Here is an 8346-nt window from a genome sequence, read left to right on the forward strand (position 1 = left end):
TACACAAAATAACCAATCAAATATGTCCAAGAATGCAGTACAATTTTTATTACTTTTTGTATAATTAGTTAAGTGTAACGACCCGACCGGTCGTTTTGAGCTTTTGCACTTTGCTCGCCAGTTTTTGAGCATGACTAGCCCCGTGTGATGTATTAAGGCTTATGTAAATTGCCGGTTTTGGTTTTCAGGGTAAACGAAGTGAATTTGGAAAAACAATTCTCAGTTTGAAGCTTAAAATTTGGAAGGTTTGACGAAGATTTGACTTGTTAATAGATGACCTCAGATTGGAATTTTTATGATTTGGTTAGCTTCGTTAGGTTATTTGGGACTTAGGAGCGTGGTCGGAATATGTTTTGGAGGTCCGCGAAAGGTTTAGGCTTAAATTGGCGAAATTGGAATTTTGACGGTTTTCGGTTGATGAGTGAGATTTTGATATAGTGGTCGGAATGGAATTCTGGGAGTTGAAGTAGGTCTGTTGTGTCAATTGGGATGTGTGTCCAAAATTTCAGGTCATTCGGACATGGTTTGGTAGACTTTTTGATCAAAAGTGTAATTTGAAAGTTCTTGGAATTCCTAGGCTTGAATCCGATGCAAATTAGTGTTTTAATGTTGTTTTGAGCATTCTGAAGGTTGGAACAAGTTTAATGATGTTATTGGATATGTTGGCATGTTTGGTTGAGGTCCCAAGGGCCTCGGGTGAGTTTCGGATGGTCAATCGGACCATTTCATGTTGTGAAAAATTGCAGAATTAGTGTTGTTGGTGTTGCAGGTTCTTGACCTTCGCGTTCGCAATGCATGTCCCACGTTCGCGAAGGGTTAAGGTGTGAGGCTTTGGAGTTGGCCTTCGCATTCGCGAAGATGGTTCTGCGATCGCGAAGGTGTGAGGTCTATGGTCATCGCGTTCGTGTGGCTCATATCGTGTTCGCATAGAGGAAGACAGGTAGCTGGGCCCCCAATGCATTTTTTCTACGCGTTCGCATAGTAGGGGTCGCGATCGTGAAGTATTGAGTGCGTTGTGCATCGCATTCGCGAGAAGGTTCTCGCATTCGCGTAAAAGGAATTTTGGTTCGTGGAGCGTTGTGCTTCGCGAACGCGAGGGATATGCCGCGTTCGCGATGAGGAAATACCTAGGCAGACAGTTTATTTTTTAAAAATCGAGGGTTTATGTCCAATATCATAAAAGTCATTGGAGAGCTCGGGAGAAGGTGAAAATTTAAAGGGATTTGCAGTGGAGCTATTGGTTTAAGTATTCTTCACTCATATTTGGTTTAGTTCCATGATTTAGTCTTGAATTTCATCATTTAATTTGAGAAATTAGAGTGAAAATTGGGGAAAAATGGAAGAAAAGTTTGAGAATTCTCTTAGGGATTTGAATGGCCAATTGAGGTCGGATTTTGATGAATTTTATATGGGTAGACTCGTGAGTGGATGAGGATTCTATTGATGTGATTTTGATCAGATTCCGAGACGTGGGCCCGAAGGACGTGTTTGAGCAATTTCAGGATTTTTTATGTAAATTGGATATTTTCTACTGGGTTTTGTTTTCTTATCATATTTTAATAGTTATATACTGATTGTGGCTAGTTTTGATACATCCGGAGGTCGATTCGTGAGGGCAAAAGCATCGCGGGCTAGAGTTTTGACCGGATCGAGGTGAGTAATGATTGTAAATATTATTCTGAGGGTATGAAACCCCGAATTGCACATCGTTGTGCTATATTGAGGTGACGCACATGCTAGATGACAAGCTTGGGGTTATGCACTGTTGGGGATTGTAACTTCTCGAATGATTGTTTTACCACAAATTGTATTGTCACTACTTATTTTGGGATATTATCATGTTTAAGGCTTAATCGTATTAAATTAACTGCTTAAAATGGATTTGGGAATGTGTCGGCTGGCCTTGTCATCATGAGAGGCGCCATCACGACCAAGTCTGGGTTCAGGGTCATGACATGTTGGTATCAGAGCCTAGGTTACATAGGTCTCACGAGTCATGAGTAGGCTTAGTAGAGTCTCGCGGATCGGTACGGAGATGTCTGTATTTATCCCTGGGAGGCTGCAGAACCTTTAGGAAAAACTTCACATTCTTGAACTCCTACCATGCCTCCTTGATTCAGTTTGAAATGTAACTCCTTGAAATCTTTCTACGCATATGTATGCGCGCATGAGCGCTCAATATCAGATGTGCATTGATGTCTTGTGATTCCCTGATCGAGGGGCAAGACGTGATCTCTGTGTGTTGATGTTGGTCCAGACTGGAAGACTTGAGGCAGAGGTTTTGCCTACAGCTTGAGCACTGAGGAGTCGATTATGTGAGCACGTGCTTTTGGATTTGTATTGCCGATAGTGTTCCTATTAGTGGGAGTGATGACTGGATAGTTGTGTGATGAGTATGATGAGACTGCGAGATATATTCATATGATTTGGAAGCGACGAGAAGGATCTGCTGGAGGATAGAAGAACAATTAGGTGTGTGATTTCCGTCTTCATGATTTTAGGGTGTTTTTGACCAGCTGTATGGAATGAGTGTAAGGTTTGATGGAGAAATATAGGGACTGTGGATTTTGAATAATCTTTCCGACTCTTGAAAAACTCTTTGTGTTTTTTTAAAACTAATTTGTTGCTCCCATTGGTGTTGTAACTATGAAATATGCTAAAAGTAGTGTATTGAATGAAGAAATGAGAAGAAGATCTCAAGCCTTATCTTCTTCAGCTTCACACTTCGATGTTTTGGTTAGTAAAGACAGGGGGAGAACCAACTTTAGATGTCAAAATAATAGAGGCAATGTAAAAGCAAATCAAGGTCCAGGTACAAGAATATTACATGTGTTCATTGTAACAAGAGAGGGCATATCAAGAAATATTGCTACAGGTTTAGGAGAGAAATGAGACAACAAAAGAAAAGTGACAATAATGAAATTCGTGTTTCTACTGTTGTTGATGAAAATCGTGTTGCTACTGCAACATAAGAAAGATGACAAGAGGTTTATCTTTTACTGCCTATTATTGTTAGGGATGGCAATGGGGCGGGGCGGGGGCGAGGCGGGGCGGGTCTTATGCGGGTGCAGGGTGGGTGCGAGGCGGGTTAAACAATTTTTAAAATTTTTAAAGCGGGGCGGGGCGGGTTTCGTGTTTAATGCGAAGCAACTTTGAATTTTTTTTTCTTTGAAATAAAGTAATTATTTCAACTACAATTTCACATTCTTATTCACTAGCACGAATACTATTTTAATTTATAATTAACCAATTTGCATAAGTTTCACCAAAATGATATTACATTAGTTAAGATATTATTATTGACGCCTTGATAATACTGCTTAGAGAGAAACCCGAGAAGTTATGTCTATTATTATCTTCTCTGAGGATTTAATCAAGGATATTTTGCAGCAACATCTGGGTGTAGGAGCTGGTGGTTTTCTACTTTCATCATTGCAAGATGGTAAATGTAAATGTTTATGTGATTCTATTAAACTCTCCATTTTATAAAATAATAAAATGTCAAACTAATTTATTTTAAAAAAAAATTAAAGAAAAAGAAAAAAAATAAGTGAGGCGGCGTGGGACGGGTCCAAGCGAGGCGGGTTAAACTTTTTGTGGGTTTTGCCAAACCTGCGCACCCGCCCAGCCCCACCCTATTGCCATTCCTAATTATTGTATCTTATTTATTGTTAAATCATCTTTCATCTGATTAGTGCTTTCATATCTAATATTTCCAGTAAAATTGATAATTGTTGTTCTCTATCTTAAAATTAGCGAGCTCACCATATGCTTCTTGTTGTTCTCAATTAATAAAACCAGCCACATCTTGGCATAGACCAAAAAAAAGAAGAAGATATATATGAGGTTACGATGTTATAAAAATGCGATTATGATTTTCCACCGAAGGTAGGAGTATAGACACGCCTAACTAAGAAATACGTACGGTAACTTGCGATATAACAATAAAAGTAAACGTATAGGTAGTTTGACTCGTCAAGTTCCCATTAAAATATAGGATTCACTAGGGGTGGGCATAAAATCTGAAAAACCGAATTCCGAACCGAACCAAATTAATTTGGTATTTCGGTTTCGGTTTTTTCGGTATTTCGGTCTAATTCGGTACTGGATTTTCGGTATTTTGGTTCGGTTCTCGGTATTATAATTTTACTATTTCGGTAAACCAAAATACCGAAAATTTGGTGAACCTATATAATATATATGACTATGTCTAAGCCCAATTGGCCATGCCGTCCCACCCAGCTCCCCCAAGCCCAATTACCCAAGCCCCAAGCCCATTACTCTTCCTTTCTAATCTCTTCTCTTACGACTTAAGCCTTAGTTACTCTCTGTCTCTCTTAGACCATCTGAATCAAATTAGGGCATTAGGATTTAGGGCTTAGGATATCATCTGAATCGAGAATCTACTGCGAGTCTGCGTCTGCGAGTCTACGTCTCTACGAGTTACGACCAGTCGACAGTCGAGCTCGAGTCTCATCTCATCTTCACCGGTTAACTTCACTACTTTTGTAAGTTTTGTAAGTCTCATCTCATCTCAGTACTCTCTGAGGTTTCTTCCGAGTTTTTATATTTTTAAGTTTTGAACTTTTTGAGTTCAGAGTTCAGACGCATAATTTTTTTAATTTCTGATTTTCTGCATCAAACTAATTTAGGGTTATAGGCGGTGATTTCCAGCTTGATTCAATTCCTCACTCCTCACAAATTCCGGGCAAACGAAGTGTCGAAGACGCTGCTGTCCTGTTCCAATGTTCCGAGCTCGATTCAATTTCAATTTCAAAGGTATGTTTCATTTTCTTTTGGTTGTACTGCTGATTGAATGAACTACTGTTCCGAGCTTTTCCCTTTATTATGAATTATGATTAAAGTATCCAATTTAAATAATAAGGTGAGATATTTGGTATTTTTATCTAAACAAGCTGCAATTTTTCGTACTATTTGTTATTGTAAATGAATGTGCAGAAATAAGATACTATTAACATGTGTTTCAAGTTTATAGTTTTGATGTGTAAGAGAAAAACAAAAGATATTGGGAGCTTTCAGTTTGGCAATGGTTAATGGTTTTCTCTATCCAATTTGCTGTCATAACTTTTTTTCAATCAAAATGGAATGTGTAATCAAGTTATTTGTGTATCATATTCCTCTTTACTCAGTGACCAGATACAGTGGTAAAATTTAATAAGGGATTTTACCTTATACTTAGTATAATTTTTCGGCGAAGTTGTGAGTACACGACTATGTGTTAGGCTTACCATATGATTACTTTGTTTAGGTCTGATTTTTAGAACTTTCCTTGCATTTTTCTTGTGATAGACATTAGACTCTTTAGGATGATGACAGTTGAGTGAATTCACTGTTAGTCTTCTTTGTTATGACATTCTTATGATTGCTGGTTTGGAAAGATTTAAATAATTGTGTACTTGTCACTTGAGTAGTAATGACCATGGTTTTTTATTTATTTATAGATGGCTAGAAAAGGATATTGTTAATGGCTTCTTTAGCCTTTTTAGCTTTTGCTTAGATGCAGTTACATTAGACTGCTGCTGCATCTGTTGGAAAAATATTGTTATAGCAGAAACATGGTAGTTGAAGCTACTTATATCTAGTTTGAAATAACTAAAATCTAAAAGTGCACTCTCATATTTACATTCTCTCAGCACTCTAATTTAATATTTTGTGTGTATTTTAATTCAAAATAATATATCATGCCTTTTCATTTGTATGACACATTTGGTCGTATTATCTTTAGATATGGAAAATAATGGAAGCACTACTAGCATTGTTTGATGTATAGTTGCAACTTGCATCTTGAGTGGTAAGTTTAATACTCTATTTGTTTGGTGATAATGATATACTTAATATTTTGTAGTTTTGTTTTATTATCATCAAAATATAATATTCTAACTTATGATTTATATTTTTTTTTAGGTTCCAGTACTGCTCAACGCTCCGTGCTACTGCTCAACGCCCCGTGCTACTGCTCAAGACTGTTTGTTGAGGGATGCCCCTCTCTGTTTTTGTTGCACTATGTTTAACTGTTTAAGTGTTAAGACTGTGCAGACTTGCAGTTGACCAGTTGCAGTGTTGCACTGTGTTTAAGTGTTAATACTTAAGAGTTAAGACTGTTTTTGTTCGACTGTGTTTAACTTGTTTAACTGTGTTTAAGTTGTTGGACTTGTTGGACTGTGTTAAGGTTTAACTGTGTTTAAGTTGTTTAATATAGCTGTGTAATGTGCATTGTGCAGTTGGCCAGCTTTTGCCAACTACAGTATACGCCAGATTCATTGCAAGTTTGTATATGACATACAGTATTGACATTCAGTATTGACTATATGAAATTGTGGGTATACTGACTGGCGTGCAAGTTTGTATAATGTGTATTGACTATATGACATACAGTATTGACTATTGACATTGAGTATACTGGCGTGCATGTTTGCAAGTTACAACTGCAGATGTTATTCTTGTTTCAGGCTTTCAGCCATGTGCACGTTGTGGTTATGCAGTTGTGCACTGTTATAGTGTTATGTATCGAAAAACATATTCTTTTAGAGTGAAAATTTCAATTGTGCATGTGCACTGTTAGCACTTATCATTGATTGTTAAACCGAAACCGTACCGAACCAAAATAAGAAATACCGAACCGTACCGAAATAATTTAGTACGGTATTTGATATACACAATCGATAAATCGAATACCGAAATACCGAACCGAAATTCTTAAATACCGAACCGAAATACCGAACACCCACCCCTAGAATTCACACGAGGTAATACTTTAAAAAAAATAAATAAATTGTTCAAATGATTCTTTTGCAGTGGCCTCATGTTCGAGAGAAATTCACTCTTCAAAATCTACGAAATTATTGAGGAATAAAAAATTAATATTCTAACTTTTTGGTCTACCAAGTCACGTCGTCTTTATTATTAATTCCATGATAGTACAAAAAATATGGGGTTTCGGCTGGATTTCATTTTTTTTTTAACACAACACTTGGATATTTTATATATATAATAAAAGGAGTTATATAGGCATAGTAGATATTTTTAGGGCACTACTATTATCCATAGTTGTCAAATAGTTACAAACATTTTTGAAAATACTCCTAACACTATTAAAAACTCTATGCTTGTTCTTGATCACTTCTTGTTCAACAAAGAAAGGTGGACATGCATGATAAAAATACTTAGATAATGGTAGGTTTTTGGCAGCTTGTTTGGCCAGTAGATGAGCCACCATATTGCCTTCCCTGAAATTATGCTTCAGTTGCGAGATCTTCAATTGGTGCATTAATCATCTGCATTCAAAAACAATATTAGAATAGTTAGTGTTATCCTCATAAATAAGTTTGATAACTTCCGTGCAATCAGTTTCAATTTCCATATTGAGGAAGTTCATGTCGTTTGCAATTTTCAATCCTTCTAGCAAGGCCAATAGCTCTGCATTGATAGGAGAAAATGCTTGACATGATTTATGGTAACCCACAAGCTAATCTCCTTTGCTATTTCGAAATGCTCCACCAAGACCTGTCATTCTATTCTTACTGGAGAAAGCACCATCACAGTTTAAATTGATCACATCTTTAGTAGGTTTGCCCCAACCGATCTCAACATTGATAGTTTTTTCCACAAAGGGATTTCTTTCAGTGAAGAAGGTGAATTCCCATGATGCATGGATAACCTTCCTTAATTCTAAATAGTTTTCCAGATTGTTAATGTTATTATGGTTTCTGTTTTTCCACAATTCCCATATGGAGAAGGGGAATAAAATAGTTCACTGTATATGAAGGTTACAATTTTTAATGAAAATATCTCTCAATATAACAAGCCAATTTGTGTCATTCCTAATATCCAATGATGGAAGACACATATTTTTTCAGAGATGATTAGAAATAGGGCATTTAGTAAAAATGTGTTGAATGTCCTCTACTCCGGATTTGCAAATTGGACAAGTAGCATCAATATTGATACCTATTTTAGCTAGGTAGTCTCGACAAGGAATACGGTTGTGCATGCATTGCCATAGAAAGAACTTTAATTTATTAGGGCAATGAAGACCCCAAATCCACTCAAATGGCTTGGGTGTATTATTGTTTTCAAAGAGGAGTTTATAACAAGATTTGGTGGAGAATATGCCTGATGTATTGAGATGCCAGCTTATTTTGTCAACATTGAAACCTTTGCTAGGGATGGGTGTAATGTGTAGATTGTTGAGGATATTATCGGGCAGCTCAAAGGAAATAACACTACTATTCCATTCTTTGTTATCAATGAGGCTTTTAATTGAAAGGGTTTGGTCACTCTTATTTAGAGGCCCTTCTATTACGCTTCTAAGGAGTTGCGAGTTGT

The 8346-nt window shown here is 36.8% G+C and overlaps 1 long non-coding RNA gene across 2 annotated transcripts; it reads left to right on the forward strand.

The window, feature by feature from the left end:
• The first annotated feature begins 4312 nt into the window (after positions 1 to 4312).
• LOC107769974 (uncharacterized) lies at positions 4313 to 6215 on the forward strand. Of its 2 annotated transcripts, none has more exons than XR_001644514.2 (4): positions 4313 to 4517; positions 4653 to 4779; positions 5747 to 5812; positions 5926 to 6215. It is a non-coding gene; the product is annotated as an uncharacterized LOC107769974 (long non-coding RNA). The 2 variants fall into 2 exon arrangements; XR_001644515.2 differs by having other exon boundaries at positions 4316 to 4508.
• The last annotated feature ends 2131 nt before the right edge of the window (positions 6216 to 8346 follow it).

This window comes from Nicotiana tabacum, chromosome 5 (assembly GCF_000715075.1).
Source record: "Nicotiana tabacum cultivar K326 chromosome 5, ASM71507v2, whole genome shotgun sequence".
NCBI lineage: Eukaryota > Viridiplantae > Streptophyta > Magnoliopsida > Solanales > Solanaceae > Nicotiana > Nicotiana tabacum.